The following is a 19,446-nucleotide window of genomic DNA, read 5'->3' as shown; positions in this document are numbered from 1 at the left end:
GTCGAATGGCCTATTATGAGCAAACGTCGGCCTGATCAACAAAAGGGTGATTTTTTTATCAATTTGTTTAACGAAAATCTACCAAATCACACGCGCGTTGAATGTACAAAATAATCTACTGAAAAAAACACAAATCATGTCCGAAATAACTATTAATATTGATGATCAACACTGTTGATTCTACAGATCCCCGTCATATAACTGGAATACTGCTGAGTGCGGCGTTAAACAGCAAACAAAAACTTATATAAGGCATCGGCCAAATACTAGCCTATTATCTTTCAGGGACCTTTCTGTACGACTTGGTGTCTTTCTTCGGAACTGTCAGAGAAATTCTGGGAACCTGTCAGTCAGTTGGGTGCACAGTTGAGAGAAGTCATCCACACACTGTCATTGAGAAGATTTACAGTGGAGAAATGGAACCCCCAGAGGAATAAACTGGCAGCATGGATGTTTTGAAATAAACTTTAATGCATCAAAAAAAAATGAAAAAAAAAAAAATGTTCACAATACATGACGTCACCCATTTTTGGGTGACATCATTAACTTGTCGGGTGACGTCAGCGCTAAGCGATATATCTGATAATCACCACCCAGCAGAGTTACCACATTGAGATTATTTCTTCAAACAGTGTGTCATTATTTTTACATATTCAATGCGCAAGTGACGGAAATACATTATTATTACTTGCCCGTGAAGAGAGCAACCGTTTAATAAACATGCAGCTGCCGATGAGACCGTGTTCTTTATGCGGAACAATAGGGTGGTCAGACCCCTAGCCGCGCTTCTTCATCACATGTATCAGCAAAGACAACTGTGTCTTTCGTCTCTACCAACTTAGTTCAATGTATCTTAGTATCAGAATGTTCTGATAACTGGTGATAACTCATTTTTATGTATATGTATGTACTGTGATATTTCTCATTTTCACTCATATGTATGTGACGTCCTGCGTGTCTCGTAGGCCAGAATGGCCGGACACTGTACACACTATTTGTATTTTTATTGTCATTGTTGTACAGTGTGTGTGACACGTAAATAAAATAATTTTCTTCTTCTTCTTCTGTATTACCAGTGCCGGTAGCCAGCGGGGGGCAATCCTTTTTTTTTAAAGAAAACAGTTTTATTTGAATCAAGTGTAGGACAAGTCATACTCGTACAAATATTTGCCCTCCCTGTCAAAAAAACTACGGCCTTGATTACACATTGTGTAATATAAAAATGCGTGCTTATGTACTCTCGGAACACGTTTCACAAACAAATATTGAAAGCTTTCAACATCCCTTGGCTTATTCAACGACATGGCGTGTGGAGAGTATGTGATTTGCGATAACCTTAACGCTACGATAATTTTGTGGAACGGACGCCTGAATTCTAAAGGTGGACCGTTGTAGGGTATTAAATTTATACGTTTTGACGTGGATTATGCCGTGGATCGTATGGGTGTCAGCCTATTCACACTCAACAGTATAATTCTAGAAACGGTATCAATGGCAAGTAATAAATAAAATACTTAACTCGCTCCCGTGTAAAACCATTTTATGAAACTCGTGAATAGTTGTGGTATCTGACGAGCGAAAGCGAGTTTAATATTGTATAAGTACAAAACCAAGTGTAGTATTATCAGCGAGATAAACAAACATATCACATTACATAAGCGTCGCACGTTGCAGAATGACGACAAGATAAACAGTTTAGCACCCTTTTAAATATTTTCAGAACACATGTGTTAACGAGTAGGCACTTTATAGATTTTATTATCAATTGATCAGATAATTAAGCCGTTTTTATTAAAAATCACTGCGGTTTTGACATGTCTATATTACGGTTTAGGAACATATAACGGTTATCGCTGTTACATCAACAGGTGCTCGGCCATTTTTGTGTTACTCAACGCGGAAGAGCATCGGATGCCTGGATATAATAACATATCTTCAAGTCTGTTGGGTTTTTTCGATCGGAAAAAAGGTAAAGCATATTCGTATATATTTGTGTATTAAAGTCGACACGTTAAGGAACCTACAGGACAGTTAGATCAGCTCTGGGACACTACGATAGGTCGGGTTGGTGGATCTGTTTTGTGATCAAATCTAACATGGCACATCTTACGTGTGGTTGCAAACAGCTTCACATAATTTTGTTTGTTTGTTGTATAACGACGACACAGTCGGCAATATTCGATATATATTACATGTATATATTGCAGGGTATCCTCCCATTTGTAAGAAAACATTTAGGTCTACCAATGCCGAAAGTGAACTAGAGCTACTAGAATTCGGATGGGTAACTCGGGTCGGGTGGGTACTGAGTAGGACCTGGGTACCCACAGGACTACCCGGACCCGTCGTTAGTCAGTGATGATATTTAATGGCAAAAATTATGTTCACCTTTCTTTCTGACAATACACACACTTTCAGACTTTATATGTTTGCATGACACAACTTCAACTTCAGTGTATGCGTGACCAGATCAGTTAATACGTGTTATTTATTTTGACAGGAGTAGAAACGTTTCCCAATCAGACATTTTGTACCCATGTCTTGAGCCCTACAGCGGGTAGGGTCGGGTTTGGTAATTGGGGGTTGGGTACCCGGGAAGTCCATTTGGACTCGTCCCTGCCCTAAGAGCTACAGACGGTTGTGATGAGTCTAAATATATTACCTGGGTACCTGACCCTGCTGTAGATCTTCAGGTAAAAAATGTCCAAATGGGAATTGTTTTGCCAGAGCCATGACAAAAACTATTTAGATACAGGTAAAAAACGATCTGATCATTCATACTCTGAAGTTGATTGATGCTTTAACTTTTCTCAAACATATGGGGGCACAGGTGGCCCAGTTGTCTAAGGCGCCGCGGTTCGCTGTGCAGTGTTGCGTTCCTTGGGCACGCCAGAAACCTATGATTGTGGGTTCGAATCCCGGTTAGCCCCAATCATGTTTCTAGGTTTGTCAGCACCATACCCGTGCTCGTGGGTTTCACCAAAGTGGTAAATGTCTGAGACCTGCATCACTTAAACTCACACACCAAGATATAACTGGACAAATGTTTAAAGCGGTGCCAAACACAACTCACTCACTCACTCACTCTCAAACATAGAATGAATGCGAACATTTGCGTCTTGTAGTGTAACAATAGAGATTTATTGATATTGTCATTCAATGCTATATCATATGAGTCACCATGGGTCTGGGTACCGGTCGTCCTGTAGGACCCACCTAACCCAAGTTCCCCATCCCAGCCGTAGTTGACTGCCCTGCTGATGAGGATGCCAAATGCCTCCCTTGAGCAATCCAGCATACCAATTAATTTGTCTTGGCATCCCATTTGAGGACTCTTCAGTCCTATTGGGCTCACATGCACAAAGCGATCTTAGCGCTAGATAATCATAACTCCCATACCTTAACAGAGGCTTACAATAGTCATAGCGCTAAGATCGCTTTGTGCAAGTGGGCCCTGCCTTAGCACTTTGACTGTCGTAAGTCAATGTTTAGGTATGGCAGTTACGATCACCTTAGTGCTAAGAGGTGAGGTGAGGTGAAATTGGGTTTAATGTCGCGTCCAAGATTATTGCACTTATATAGCAACATGCATGTATGTATGTGTTTGTGTGGCTGCTTGTACTAGTCCGGATTGATGCAGATTTATAGTGCTAGCTCACTGAGATACCATGCCGCAGTTTAACATGAATACCCCACTCAAACACAGTATACTGACTCCGAGCCGACCAGTCCTTGTTTTAGCCCCTTAATGCCGAGCGCCAGACAGGGTAACAAAAAGTACCATCTTTTAACGTCTTTTGGTATGACGCGGCCGGGGATCGAACCCGGACTTTCCGCTCTCCGGGCGGACGCTCTACCACTAGACCACGGAGCCGGTCCTTAGCGCTAAGAGGTGTACACAACTGCTACAAGTACATTAGACTAAGATTTCACATAGAATCCATGACCATGTGTTCTCATAAGGTTGAAGTAAATAATATACATGTAAGTAATATACCTCCGGCTCATGGTATAAAAACTAACGCAGGACGCATAAACCCATATACCCCTCGTGATCCTGCTACAACAATTTCATCTTACCGACATGTTTTAATGTGACATTATAAAAGAATTAACACAAATTCAAAATTGATAGACAACAGCTGTTCGATTGACCTGAGGTTAGCTTGTGTTATGCCAGCGGGGTACAAGGAATTTATTCCGCCGATAAGTAATCCACGTGCAGGCTGTATTCCTCATGGCGTGGTATGAGAGATCTATTCCCCAGCTGAGAAATTTATTACCCTCCAAGGCACGTTATACAGTATTTTATCAAAATCACATGGACTAATCAGATCACATCATTCTGACATGGAGATAAGATAACTTGATTTGTTACTCTTTGTTAGAAAGGGGCGGTCGGGTAGCCTAGTGGTTGAAGCTTTCACTCGTCACACTGGGTTCGAAGCCAATTTCTGGTGTCCCCTGCCGTGATTTTGCTGGAATATTGCTAAAAGCGGCATAAAACTATACTCACTCACTAACTCACTTTGTAAGAAACAAAAATGAAATATATATTTTGGCATTAAAATATTGGCATCTTAGGACGAGTTAAACATTTCTTGGTATCCTGCATAGTGCACTTCCCATCCGTAATACGGTACCCTAAGTAGGGCTCAGCATCCGTGTACCAAAAGGGAGTTGGCACCCTCAATAATCCCTTCCTCTTACCTTTGTTTGTTTGTTTGTTTGTTTGTTGTTCAATGCCACACTCAGCAATATTCCAGCTATATGACAGTGGTCTGTAAATAATCTAGTCTGGGCCAGACAATCCAGTGATTGACATCATGAGCATCGATCCACGCAATTGGAATACGATGACATGCATCAACTAAGTCTAATATAGATGTCACTGTGACATATAACAGTATTGACCCATGAAGGTCCAAGTTAGAATTAGTCTTCAGCAACCCATGCTTGTCTTAAGAGACGAGACGACAGGATCGGGTTGTCAGGCTTGCTGAATTGGTTGATGCATGTCATCGTATCCCAATTGCATAGATCAATGCTCATATTAATCACTGGATTGTCTGGTCCAGATTCAATTATTTACACACCGCTGTCATATAGCTGGAGTTTTGCTGAGTGCGGTTTTAACCAACAAACAAACAAGCAAACAAACAAACAAACAAACAAACATCCAGTTGTCTGTAACTAAAGGGAGGGAAACCATCACAGCTGGGATAGGATGACATGCCATCAGCCATGTCACTGGGCCTGATCAACCTGTCCATTTAGATGCCTCACTAATTATAACCAGCTTAGGCTTAGACTGTGTGTTTTGCAGTGAGTGAGTGAGTATGGTTTTACCCCGCTATTAGCAATATTCCAGCAATATCATGGCGGGGAACACCAGAAATGGGCTTCACACATTGTACCCATGTCGGGAATCGAACCCGGGTCTTCGGCATGATGAGCGAACGCTTTAACCACTAGGCTACCCGACCGCCCTTAACAATATAATGACGAAGCCATTGAGATAGATGGGATTTATGTACAAAGACAATGTAATGACGAAGCCATTTCAATAGATAGGACCGCCCCTTGTGTGTGTTTCATCATCAGTGAGTAGTGACCTGATGGTGCAGTGATTAGTAAAACTTGTGTGTTGGGTTGTTCAAATACAGAGCTTCAGATAACTTATTAAGTAATTGAGTTTCTACTCTAGTGTTTCTATTTTAATTGGGTTATTATATTTTTCATGTGGTAACCAATATTTTTTCATTTATCTATTCATCAATCTATTGGGTTTTTCCCAAAATTAGTGAACATTTTATGATTTAAAAAAAAATGAAATAATGTTTTAGATGTATATATAACTGTTCTAAATAAATAGGCTTGACCCGGCAAGTAAATTAACTCATAATTGTCTTGGAAATTAATTCCTTTGTATGCATGCTGAAAAAGCTTCATCGGAAATTTACGCGAGCTGTTTTTATACATTTTTTTCATTTAATGCATGCGTTTCTGTCTGCAAGTTAATTGGGTGGGTGGTATTTTATGCAAATATATTGATGTTTAAGAAAGCAATTATGTGCTGTTTGTTCATAGAGAAAAATCCTGTTAATGCACCAATTGACTCTTTCTTTAGGAGTTCAATTTAACTGCTGGCCGGTTGGCCCGTGGACAGTTAAATTTACAAAGGGCTTGCTGAAATGTGAAGTGGATGGCCCGCCTGGTTAGTCAAAATGTAACCCCTTCTCCGTGTGAGTTTAATTATTTTTATTGGATCACCTTGGTAGAATTGTGTATAACAACATCTTTATTTGCTCCTAAAATGCCACAAATGACAAATAGACACAATTTATTGATAACAACTTTTTTAATACTGTAAAGGCGATGTTTCGGTATGTATCCTTTTACCGTTGTCAAGCAAGACTGAATGAGGAACATGGTACTGAATATATATAGTAGGTGGAGGATTAACAGTAACAACAATTTCATACTTAAGCCTCAAGATGAGGCAAATGGAAGCCAAGATTTAATCTCAGAGTGCAGAAGCGTTTCGGGGTGAGGAGTTCTAAATAATCAGAGCCCTACTATTATTTTTGTTAAATCTATCCCTGTAGATGAACTTGTTTGTTATCATGTTACTGTGTCGCTCATTTATAAAATCTTCGCTATGAACGAACATTGTATAAAAAACATTTAGCTCTAAATAACCAATTTTCATATCTAGTATATCAGTATATTGAGATTCCTTCTCTCAGTATAACAGTATATTGAGGTTCCTTCTTTCAGTATAACAGTATATTGAGGTTCCTTCTTTCAGTATAACAGTATATTGAGGTTCCTTCTTTCAGTATGACAGTATATTGAGGTTCCTTCTTTCAGTATAACAGTATATTGAGGTTCCTTCTTTCAGTATAACAGTATATTGAGGTTCCTTCTCTCAGTATAACAGTATATTGAGGTTCCTTCTTTCAGTATAACAGTATATTTAGGTTCCTTCTTTCAGTATAACAGTATATTACATTTCCTTCTTTCAGTATAACAGTATATTGAGGTTCCTTCTTTCAGTATATTGGTATATTTAGGTTCCTTCTTTCAGTTTAACAGTATATTGAGGTTCCTGTCTTTCAGTATAACAGTATATTGAGGTTCCTTCTTTCAGTATAACAGTATATTTAGGTTCCTTCTTTCAGTATAACAGTATATTGAGGTTCCTTCTTTCAGTATGACAGTATATTGAGGTTCCTTCTTTCAGTATGACAGTATATTGAGGTTCCTTCTTTCAGTATAACAGTATATTGAGGTTCCTTCTTTCAGTATATCAGTATATTGAGGTTCCTTCTTTCAGTATCACAGTATATTGAGGTTCCTTCTTTCAGTATGACAGTATATTGAGGTTCCTTCTTTCAGTATATCAGTATATTGAGGTTCCTTCTTTCAGTATGACAGTATATTGAGGTTCCTTCTTTCAGTATATCAGTATATTGAGGTTCCTTCTTTCAGTATGACAGTATATTGAGGTTCCTTCTTTCAGTATATCAGTATATTGAGGTTCCCTCTTTCAGTATGACAGTATATTGAGGTTCCTTCTTTCAGTATGACAGTATATTGAGGTTCCTTCTTTCAGTATGACAGTATATTACATTTCCTTCTTTCAGTATAACAGTATATTGAGGTTCCTTCTTTCAGTATATTGGTATATTTAGGTTCCTTCTTTCAGTATGATAGTATATTGAGGTTCCTTCTTTCAGTATAACAGTATATTTAGGTTCCTTCTTTCAGTATGACAGTATATTTAGGTTCCTTCTTTCAGTATGACAGTATATTTAGGTTCCTTCTTTCAGTATAACAGTATATTGAGATTCCTTCTTTCAGTATATCAGTATATTGAGGTTCCTTCCTTCAGTATGACAGTATATTGAGGTTCCTTCTTTCAGTATGACAGTATATTGAGGTTACGTCTTTCAGTATAACAGTATATTGAGGTTCCTTCTTTCAGTATAACAGTATATTGAGGTTCCTTCTTTCAGTATAACGGTATATTTAGGTTCCTTCTTTCAGTATGACAGTATATTGAGGTTCCTTCTTTCAGTATATCAGTATATTGAGGTTCCTTCTTTCAGTATAACAGTATATTTAGGTTCCTTCTTTCAGTATGACAGTATATTGAGGTTCCTTCTCTCAGTATAACAGTATATTGAGGTTCCCGTCTCTCATTATAACAGTATATTGTGGTTACTTCTTTCAGTATAACAGTATATTGAGGTTCCTTCTCTCAGTATAACAGTATATTGAGGTTACTTCTTTCAGTATAACAGTATATTGAGGTTCCCGTCTCTCATTATAACAGTATATTGTGGTTACTTCTTTCAGTATAACAGTATATTGAGGTTCCTTCCTTCAGTATAACAGTATATTGTGGTTACTTCTTTCAGTATAACAGTATATTGAGGTTCCTTCTTTCAGTATAACAGTATATTGAGGTTCCTTCTTTCAGTATATCAGTATATTGAGGTTCCCGTCTTCCAGTATAACAGTATATTGAGGTTCCTTCTTTCAGTATATCAGTATATTGAGGTTCCCATCTTCCAGTATAACAGTATATTGAGGTTCCCATCTTTCAGTATAACAGTATATTGAGGTTCCTTCTTTCAGTATGACAGTATATTGAGGTTCCTTCTCTCAGTATAACAGTATATTTAGGTTCCTTCTTTCAGTGTATTGGTATATTGAGGTTCCTTCTTTCAGTATGACAGTATATTGAGGTTCCTTCTTTCAGTTTATCAGTATATTGAGATTCCTTCTCTCAGTATAACAGTATATTGATGTTACTTCTCTCAGTATAACAGTATATTGAGGTTCCTTCTTTCAGTATATCAGTATATTGAGATTCCTTCTCTCAGTATAACAGTATATTGATGTTACTTCTCTCAGTATAACAGTATATTGAGGTTCCTTCTTTCAGTTTATCAGTATATTGAGATTCCTTCTCTCAGTATAACAGTATATTGATGTTACTTCTCTCAGTATAACGGTATATTTAGGTTCCTTCTTTTAGTATGACAGTATATTGAGGTTCCTTCTTTCAGTTTATCAGTATATTGAGGTTCCTTCTCTCAGTATAACAGTATATTGAGGTTCCTTCTTTCAGTATAACAGTATAGTGAGATTCTTTCTCTCAGTATAACAGTATATTGAGGTTCCTTCTCTCAGTATAACAGTATATTAAGGTTCCTTCTTTCAGTATGTATCATTTTTTTTATGCTTGGTATATGGGGTGATTTCAAATGGCGATTTTCATATTTATGTGTATAATGTTACACACTTGCAAATATCTTTGTCTTCATCAAATGAGTAAACATCATATTGTACCAGCATCTTATTTTGTTCTATTTATTAACCTCAATTCATACTTTAATACATCAGATTGGTTTATACAATATACCATGATACATTTCACAATACAGCCTTGTGCATTGCAAATAGTGGTGACTATTGGTCTGGAAATCACTATTGCAATAACTATTGATATTGAAAGAAACTATTGCAATAACTATTGATATTGCAAGCAACTATTGCGATAAATATTGATAGTTTGAGATGTGACTGATTTGTTTTTTCTTCACTCAAATAATTTAAGAAAAAGAAACTTCCGCCTTACTATGTGTAAATTACAACCCTACCACCCCTAGAATTCAATGTTCATTTATTCTAATAATGTTCATATAAATACAAAGATGGTACAGATGAATGTATCGGTAGTTTTTTCAGTATGTTGACACTGTTTCCGGTAAACATACTGGATGTTTTGTTTACCCGGGGGGGGGGGGGGGGGGGGAATACCTGAATCTTATGTTGGCGTGTATAACGCACATAATCCTCTGTGCGGTTTCATTTTCTGAAAAAAAAGTGTGCACTATACTCAAGAAAATATGGTAATTGCTAAATATTGTGATGCACTTTAAACCACGAATACCCTTCACTGGTCAAACTGTTTTGAAAGGACAAAAAAGTTCATTTACATATGCAGTTTAAGTTAACGAGGTTGAAATGATATAAACAGGTACAATGACTTGGTGTTTACTTCAGAGGCTCTCACTTATATTATTATTATGATGATGCAAGGCTGGAAACATTTGCCGCACTTTACTTAGTATCCACGAATTTTACAAATGTTATGTAAGTGAAGTGTTTAGGCGCCTTGGGGACTGGTCATTTATAACGGGGATGGGCAGTGGAATTGGTCTTACTAAGGACTGTATCATATTTTTCCGACCCCCGACCCCCACCTGGCCTCTAATAAATGATGGCGTCTACCGTGTCATGTGACATTTTGTCACTCCCCCACCCCGCCTCTAATAAATGATGGCGTCTACCGTGAGAGCAGAAGTTCCTGGGTGCAATCACTGGCTGTGTCACACCAAAAGACATTAAGAGATGGGACATGTTGTTACCCTGCCTGGCAATTGGCATCATTGGACTAAAACAAGGACTGGTCGGCTCGGAGTCCGTATACTGTGTCTGAGTGGGGTATTCATGATAAAACTGCAGCATCGTATCTCAGTTGGCCAGGTCAGTACTAGTCAGGACTGGGGGTGAAACGAACAAGGTCGCAAAACAATACTTATGACCATACATAGGTTCGCGATACGATATTTATCGAGATATATATGTATGTCTTATCGGCTAAATATTCTTGACTATAAATATTTCAGAGCAGGTTCAAAAAGAAAAGCTAGCTCAAGACAAGTAGCAAATTTGAAATGCTAATTACAACACATTTTGCAATATTTGCCTGACAAAGACTTTGTCATTTAGACAAATAGTAAGGATAATTTTGTATCGATACAGAAAAGACGTATCTTGTATCGTATCATCACATGAAAATTCATGATGCACCATGAAGATCCGGGGTAGAATAGGTCTTCAGCAGCCCTTGCAGTAAAAGGCGACTACGTTTGTCGTAAGAGGAGGCTAACGACATCTGGCAGTCAGGATCGCTTACTTGGTTGATGCATGTCATCGATCCCAATTGCGTGGATCGATGCTTATGATATTAATCACTGGATTGTCTGGTCCTCACTCGATTATTTAGAGACTGCTGTCATATAGCTGGAATATTGCTGAGTGCGACGTAAAACAACAAACTAAACCAACGCACTCCTTATCTAATCAGGTGAACTGATTTCTTGGTTTGGTTTGTTGTTTTACGCTGCACTCAGCAATATTCAAGCTATATGTCGGCGGTCTGTAAATAATCGAGTCTGGACGAGACAACCCAGTGATTGATATCATGAGCATCGATCCTCACAATTGGGATCGATGACATGTATGAACAAAGTCAGCGAGCCTGACCACCCGATCCCGTCGAGATCTGGCGGTCAGACTCGCTTACTTGGTTGATGCATGTCATCGATCCCAATTGCATGGATCGATGCTTATGATATTTATCACTGAATTGTCTGGTCCTAACTCGATTATTTGGAGACTGCTGTCATATAGCTGGAATATTGCTGAGTGCGGCGTTAAACAAAAAACCAAACCAAACCAAACCAAATCTATTGCTGTGTGTCCTCCTGACGCACGGGGGGCACGGGTGGCCCAGTCGTCTAAGGCGCCGTGACTCGCTGTGCCTGTGGCACGCCAGAAACCTATGATTGTGGGTTTGAATCCCAGTTCGGCCCCATTATGTTTCTAGGTTTGTCAGCACCATACCCATGCTTGTGGGTTTCACCAAAGTGGTAAACGCCTGAGACCTGCATCACTTCGGGCTTTCCTCCTACATTGAGCTGACACGCCGTGATATAACTGGAATACTGTTAAAAGCGGCGTTAAACCCAACTCACTCACTCATTTACTCACTCCTGAGACAAGAGAGTTAACTGACTCTAAAAAGTCCATTTTCCACTCTTGCCGAACTATGCTGAGATTTCTGGGCTTGATTTAGCGTGCATCAAATTAGGTGAGCACCTTGATTAAAAACATGAAGTGATTTGGAAAATAATTGTTGATGCCGAGTTGGCCGTACACATGCTTTGCAAATCTTGCAACCGACCAAAATCTGCACAGCAGTTTACGAAGTGGATGTTGATGTCATTACGAGATTTTGGACTATGCATGGATTCGTTAGTCCAGCCAAAATATGACTCCATTATTCCAGCCTGGTTCGACAAGGGTGGAAACTGGACTTTTATAGTCAGTTAAACTCCCCTGCCTCAGGAAGATGGTTGCTGTGATGTTTGAGGCACATGTATTAAGTTCCCACCATGGGATTTTTTTCTTAAAATTTATTGTCAAATGATTGGCAATGGCAGGAATTTCTTTATCTTGAATTGTAATGTAAACCCAACACTGATATTTGTCACTATAATAACACGGTACATATGTGCTTGAAACAGAGGCCTCAAATTTAAAGTCAAACTTGAAAAGCTTTGATGTTTTATGTCAGCCTCGAATTTAAAGTCCCTCTTGAAAAGCTTTGATGTTTTGTGTCAACCTCAAATTTAAGTTCCCTCTTTGAAAAGCAAATAAATAGATGGAAAAACCTTGGATTTGTACAAAATATCATATAGTTGATAATGAATGTTGTCATAAAGTTATTGAATGATTGCTGTTCAATAATATAATAATAAGAATAGTACCTATTCACCTATTGCTGATGCTATGTACATGTCGTGGTGTGTAATTTCATTTGTCTGCCATTTCATTTCTGGTTCAGTAATTATATGCTCCCGATTCATACTTTTGTATGTAACCACATGCTGTCTGTGTACTGCCATACTGCTATTCCTTGCCTGTATGACGAAAGAATAGACTGCCATTATGTGGTCTTGAATGACTGCCGGAGATTTCTTCGTCTTCTTTTCATGGTCCTGTCGCCCGGATTTGTAAGTAATGTGCCTAATTATGAACTTAGACATTGATGACAATGATATACCCAGAGAAACATATCACGCTCGCAAGACAGACACCCCATCCAGTTTTCGTCTAGACACAGACGAACAAGTGCCTTTTTGTCAGATAATGTAGTTGGCCTGAATCATGAACTTGATGAAATAATGGTCACATGATCAGAAATAAGTGTGGGAAGTGCACGTTCTACTTGATCGTCAATTTGTGAAGACTGAGTGACAATTAAACTAGGGCTGGGGCGGGTAGCTCGGGTACCCGGGTGGGATGGGTACTGAGTAGGATTCGGGTACCCACAGGACTACCCGGACCAGTGGTTAGTCACGTGATATGACAAAAATTATCTAGAACTCTATGGTTACACTACAAGTCACTAATGTTTGCATTTCTTCCTGACTATGCACCCATTCCTTCTGATTTTGCATATGGTTGAATAAAGATATAACTTAAGTCAACTTCAGTGTATGAATGACCAGATTGTTTAATACATGTATCTAAATACTTTTGGGCAGAGCTATGCTAAAAGTTTTCCCAATCGGACATTTTGAGACATCTCCTGAGACCTACAGTGGGTACCTGGGTAGGGTCGGGTAATAGGGGGGTGGGTACCCGGGTAGTAAATTTGGACTCGTCCCAGGCCTAAAGCAAACTGCTGAACAAGAGAAAGTAAAACGTAAACCTGAACTTGATGAACGTAAGAAGCAGTTAGAGAAAGATAGAGAGAAACCTGTTCACATTAAGCACATAGAGCATGAAGCATCTAAAACTAGACATGCATTAGAGAGATTGGAGAGGGGTAGCAAGAAAGATGAGAAAGGATGTCACAGGTTGCTAAAGAAAGACACTTTAGAGAAGCTGAGAATATGTACAAAGAAGCAAAGTTACATTCATCAATGATTGACAGTGGTGATATAATGAAGGAATGGCCTAGAATCACTATCTCCTATGTAGGACTTAGTATGGCCTGGAATTACTATCTCCTACGTAGAACTTACTATGTAGATACTAAGTCCTACGGAGGAGATAGTGGTTCTAGTCCATACTAAGTCCTATGTACATGATGTAGGAGATACTAAGTCCTATGTAGGAGATACTAAGTCCTACGTAGGAGATATTAAGTCCTACGTAGGAGAGATTAAGTCCTACAGAGGAGATAGTTATTCTAGTCCATACTAAGTCCCACGTAGGAGATATTAAGGCCTACGTAGGAGATACTAAGTCCTACGTAGGAGATACTAAGTCCTGCGATGAGATACTAAGTCCTACGTAGGAGATACTTAGACAAAAAATAATTCACCCTGGCCCTACTACCCTTCTGTAGTAAGTATATCATCAATACGAGGGCCATTCACTATGCACTTTGTCCAGCGATGTGTGAAAGCTAAAAGCCCGTTGTGATAGAAACCATGGGGTTGTTCGTGTAACCACCCCTCAACTGCTGTCGTGAGTTCATCATCGGACCGGAAATGACGTCCACGCAGTTCTTTCTTCAAGTTTGGGAAGAGAAAGTAGTCGCTTGGTGCCAGGTCTGGTGAGTAAGGTGGATGAGGCAATACTTTGAACCCGTTCCGCTTCACTGTGGCAACCACAAGTCAACAGGTGTGCACTCTTGCATTATCATGTTGGAGCAGCACACCTTTTGTGATCTTTCCACAACGTTTGGCAAGAATAGCAGTCCGCAAACGGAGATCGGAGTAGTACTCTCCAGTAATAGTCTGGCCACGTGGCAAGTAGTCAATGAGCAAGACCCCTTTGGTATCCCAAAAAATGGTTGCCATGATTTTGCCAGCCGATGGTTGAGTCTTAAACTTTTTGGGACAGGGTGAAGCAAAGCCAGTCCACTGCTTACTCTGTTCTTTGGTTTCTTGGTCATAGTGGTGTACCCAGGTTTCATCACCAGTTACAATTCTCTCCATAAAGTTGTCTGCATCCCGACTGCATTGCATCAAAAGTGCCTGACACATTGATGCAACGTACAGCCTTCTGATCATCACTCAGACATTTCGGGACCCATCGGGCAGACAGCTTCCTCATACCCAGACGATCATGCAAAATGGTATGGACACTTTCCTCTGAAATGTCCAAGGCCTTGGCCATTTCTGACACCTTCATTCACTGTCTTTGACAACCAGTTGTCTCACAGCTTCACTGGTTTGGTCATTGGTCACCTCTACAGGCCTTCCAGGGCGTGGCTCATCTTCCAGGTTCACCCGACCCCTCTTAAATTCTGCAACCCAGAATTTGACCTGTGCATACGAAGGTGCACTGTCACCATAAACATCTGACAATTCATCATGTATCTCCTTTCCCGGTTTCCCTTTTAAGTAGAGGTACCTAATAACAGCCCTGTATTCAACCTTTGATGAAAATTTGGCAGAATCTACCCTTTCCATCTTTATAGATCACCTGTGTGACTTAAAATACAATTTCCTCAGTGAAACTTTGTCTATGCACGTGACATACATTGGTGCACAGCACGTGACAAGCATGCAACCCTTAAGATCTGATAAATAGCTTAGGCTGGTAATATATTGAATGGCCCTCGTAGAATGGAAACATGATGTGACTGATAAGGACAATAACCTATGTCATGTTATTATTAATTAGGGCTTAGTCATGTCTTAAAAATTACTGTTTTTGTCACCAAATTTGGTTTTCATTTTGGACGGTAAAGAAGAGGTCGCCTTTGTTGACGTTATGAAATGTTGACTGCTAAGGGGCAGACCATTTGATATTCTTAGGGTAGGGAAGGGCTGGCATTTTAAAAGCAAAAAAAAAAATAATAATAATAATTTTGTTTGTTTCTTTGGAGAAAAATAAGTGAAATTCATTAGATGATGGTGATACCATTTTGCAGATTTTAGACAAATACCATATTCAACGTAAATAATTGCCCAGGGTGCTCTCAAAATAAGAAATAGGGGGCTCTTATTATAATTTTGGTGAGAAATAAAAACAGTTGAAAGATCGTAAGTTTCATGGTTATGCTGACAGCCCGAAATGATACAAAAGAAAAGTCTGTGTGTTTTATACACGACAGTTATATTATACAGATTTTGAATTGCCCATAATTAAGGGTGCATATAACACACAAGTGCGTATTATACACGAATAAATAAGTCTCTGTACATTGATCAATCGGAAGGGGTGCTAATTGGGATTGTTCACTCGCCAATATATTAGCAAATATCGTCGTGGGCTCTTATTAGAATAGAGCGGGGCGCTTATTACGTCGAATTCGGTATACAGTTTATCTGTAGCTCTGGAATTCCTGACAAGAAAAAACTGGGGCTCCACTGTGCACTGGAGAGCTACGTGACAGTGGCACTGTCTTTAGGTTCTTAAGGATTGTAGGGCTCCACTGTGCACTGGAGAGCTACGTGACAGTGGCACTATCTTTAGGTTCTTAAGGATTGTAGGGCTCCACTGTGCACTGGAGAGCTAGGTGACAGTGGCACTATCTTTAGGTTCTTAAGGATTGTAGGGCTCCACTGTGCACTGGAGAGCTACGTGACAGTGGCACTGTCTTTAGGTTCTTAAGGATTGTAGGGCTCCACTGTGCACTGGAGAGCTACGTGACAGTGGCACTGTCTTTAGGTTCTTAAGGTTTGTAGGGCTCCACTGTGCACTGGAGAGCTACGGTGACAGTGGCACTATCTTTAGGTTCTTAAGGATTGTAGGGCTCCACTGTGCACTGGAGACCTACGTGACAGTGGCACTATCTTTAGATTCTTAAGGATTGTAGGGCTCCACTGTGCACTGGAGAGCTACGTGACAGTGGCACTGTCTTTAGGTTCTTAAGGATTGTAGGGCTCCACTGTGCACTGGAGAGCTACAGTGACAGTGGCACTATCTTTAGGTTCTTAAGGATTGTAGGGCTCCACTGTGCACTGGAGAGCTACAGTGACAGTGGCACTGTCTTTAGGTTCTTAAGGATTGTAGGGCTCCACTGTGCACTGGAGAGCTACGGTGACAGTGGCACTGTCTTTAGGTTCTTAAGGATTGTAAGGCTCCACTGTGCACTGGAGAGCTACGTGACAGTGGCACTGTCTTTAGGTTCTTAAGGATTGTAGGGCTCCACTGTGCACTGGAGAGCTACGTGACAGTGGCACTATCTTTAGGTTCTTAAGGATTGTAGGGCTCCACTGTGCACTGGAGACCTACGTGACAGTGGCACTATCTTTAGATTCTTAAGGATTGTAGGGCTCCACTGTGCACTGGAGAGCTACGTGACAGTGGCACTGTCTTTAGGTTCTTAAGGATTGTAGGGCTCCACTGTGCACTGGAGAGCTACAGTGACAGTGGCACTATCTTTAGGTTCTTAAGGATTGTAGGGCTCCACTGTGCACTGGAGAGCTACAGTGACAGTGGCACTGTCTTTAGGTTCTTAAGGATTGTAGGGCTCCACTGTGCACTGGAGAGCTACGTGACAGTGGCACTATCTTTAGGTTCTTAAGGATTGTAGGGCTCCACTGTGCACTGGAGAACTACGTGACAGTGGCACTGTCTTTAGGTTCTTAAGGATTGTAGGGCTCCACTGTGCACTGGAGAGCTGCGGTGACAGTGGCACTGTCTTTAGGTTCTTAAGGATTGTAGGGCTCCACTGTGCACTGGAGAGCTACGGTGACAGTGGCACTGTCTTTAGGTTCTTAAGGATTGTAGGGCTCCACTGTGCACTGGAGAGCTACGTGACAGTGGCACTATCTTTAGGTTCTTAAGGATTGTAGGGCTCCACTGTGCACTGGAGAGCTACGTGACAGTGGCACTATCTTTAGGTTCTTAAGGATTGTAGGGCTCCACTGTGCACTGGAGAGCTGCGGTGACAGTGGCACTGTCTTTAGGTTCTTAAGGATTGTAGGGCTCCACTGTGCACTGGAGAGCTGCGGTGACAGTGGCACTGTCTTTAGGTTCTTAAGGATTGTAGGGCTCCACTGTGCACTGGAGAGCTACGGTGACAGTGGCACTGTCTTTAGGTTCTTAAGGATTGTAGGGCTCCACTGTGCACTGGAGAGCTACATGACAGTGGCACTATCTTTAGGTTCTTAAGGATTGTAGGGCTCCACTGTGCACTGGAGAGCTGCGGTGACAGTGGCACTGTCTTTAGGTTCTTAAGGATTGTAGGGCTCCACTGTGCACTGGAGAGCTACGGTGACAGTGGCACTATCTTTAGGTTCTTAAGGATTGTAGGGCTCCACTGTGCACTGGAGAGCTGCGGTGACAGTGGCACTATCTTTAGGTTCTTAAGGATTGTAGGGCTCCACTGTGCACTGGAGAGCTACGGTGACAGTGGCACTGTCTTTAGGTTCATTCTCCACTAAGTTTGAATATTTACATAATTTGGTGTCTTTGTGTCATCAAAAAAATGCACGCTGAGTTATGTATGGCAAATTGTTCTTAAAATGTGTATGGTAGCCCTATATATTAGGAGCACATCAAAATCCACCTGTATTGATGATATGAAAGCTACATGATGACCAAACGTAACCTTATTTGTCATTATTTATCGTGTCGCCGGTTACATGTATCTCAGTGTAAACGCCCTGGTGGGATTGTTTTACTGATTATCTGTGACTGCAAGTACCTAGATTTGGATAAACATTGCATTAAATAAGTTTTATGAACAATTGAGCTGCAAATCCGCGAAGTTTGGATTTTTTTCACTTCAATTTCTATGTCTTAACATACCCGACCAGATACGTTACTCTTTTTGAGACTCCTGTTAAGAAATACATGAAAACATTGGGATATTGCTGATAATGGGTTTGTGTAGGTTATAATATTGACTAGATCGTTGCAATAGCACTTGGGTATTTAGCTTGCGATCAAAAGCACTGGTTGTCAATGTTGTGCTGAGAAAAGGAAAGGTACTTGAGATTTTGACCAGATACGTTACCACAATACCAAATATAGAGCCACCTGTTACCGAATAACTACACTGAATAACTAAACATACCACTTGGCCGTATTTTAAACATAGAAAAATATCTGACCGCTGGACCATTTCATAGTTTTTACATTTCTTTATTAACCAAACCAGATACGTTCCAACCAGATACATGACCAAAATCGGAAATTTGAATTTTGCGCGTTATACAGTCTGGGCAGCAGCGTGATTTGATGAGATGTCGTCTGCTAGCACACTTCCGGCTGTCAATAGAAATAACAAGACACAATTTGGCAACACTTGGTAAGTATCCATGTTAATCTTAACTACCTAAATGTCATCTTTCATTTGCACTGAAAGGAAGGTATACCTAACTTCTTTTACAATAGTTTTGTCAGCTGTTCCAATCACTAATTTGAAGTAGATGCACCAATTTAATTTTCGTTGAGGGGCAGTTATGCTGTGATAGACAACTGATGGTAACGTATCTGGTTTCACTGGTAACGTATCTGGTATCATTGGTAACGTATTTGGTTTAAGACAATTACCAATTGATTTTGGGATTTTAACAGATTTTAAGATGATTTTATGTAATTGTGTTATGTTATATAATGTCAATGCTTCATTTCAGGCCAATCATGGGCAAGTCACGTGCAGAGATC

The 19,446-nt window shown here is 40.1% G+C and overlaps 1 protein-coding gene across 2 annotated transcripts in view; it reads left to right on the top strand.

The window, feature by feature from the left end:
• The first annotated feature begins 1,890 nt into the window (after positions 1-1,890).
• Positions 1,891-19,446, top strand: part of LOC139447317 (uncharacterized) — a 43,497-nt gene continuing 25,941 nt past the window's right edge. For both annotated transcript variants that reach the window (XM_071228620.1, XM_071228619.1), the window contains exon 1: positions 1,891-1,969. The gene's annotated coding sequence lies outside the window, so the exon portion shown is untranslated. The remainder of the gene's footprint in view (positions 1,970-19,446) is intronic.

The sequence above is a fragment of the Haliotis cracherodii genome, unplaced genomic scaffold, assembly GCF_022045235.1.
Source record: "Haliotis cracherodii isolate W230 unplaced genomic scaffold, xgHalCrac1.p SCAF_7, whole genome shotgun sequence".
Taxonomy (NCBI): domain Eukaryota; kingdom Metazoa; phylum Mollusca; class Gastropoda; order Lepetellida; family Haliotidae; genus Haliotis; species Haliotis cracherodii.
The sequence above is the reverse complement of the archived record's forward strand: the minus strand, read 5'-3'. Positions and strand labels throughout refer to the sequence as shown.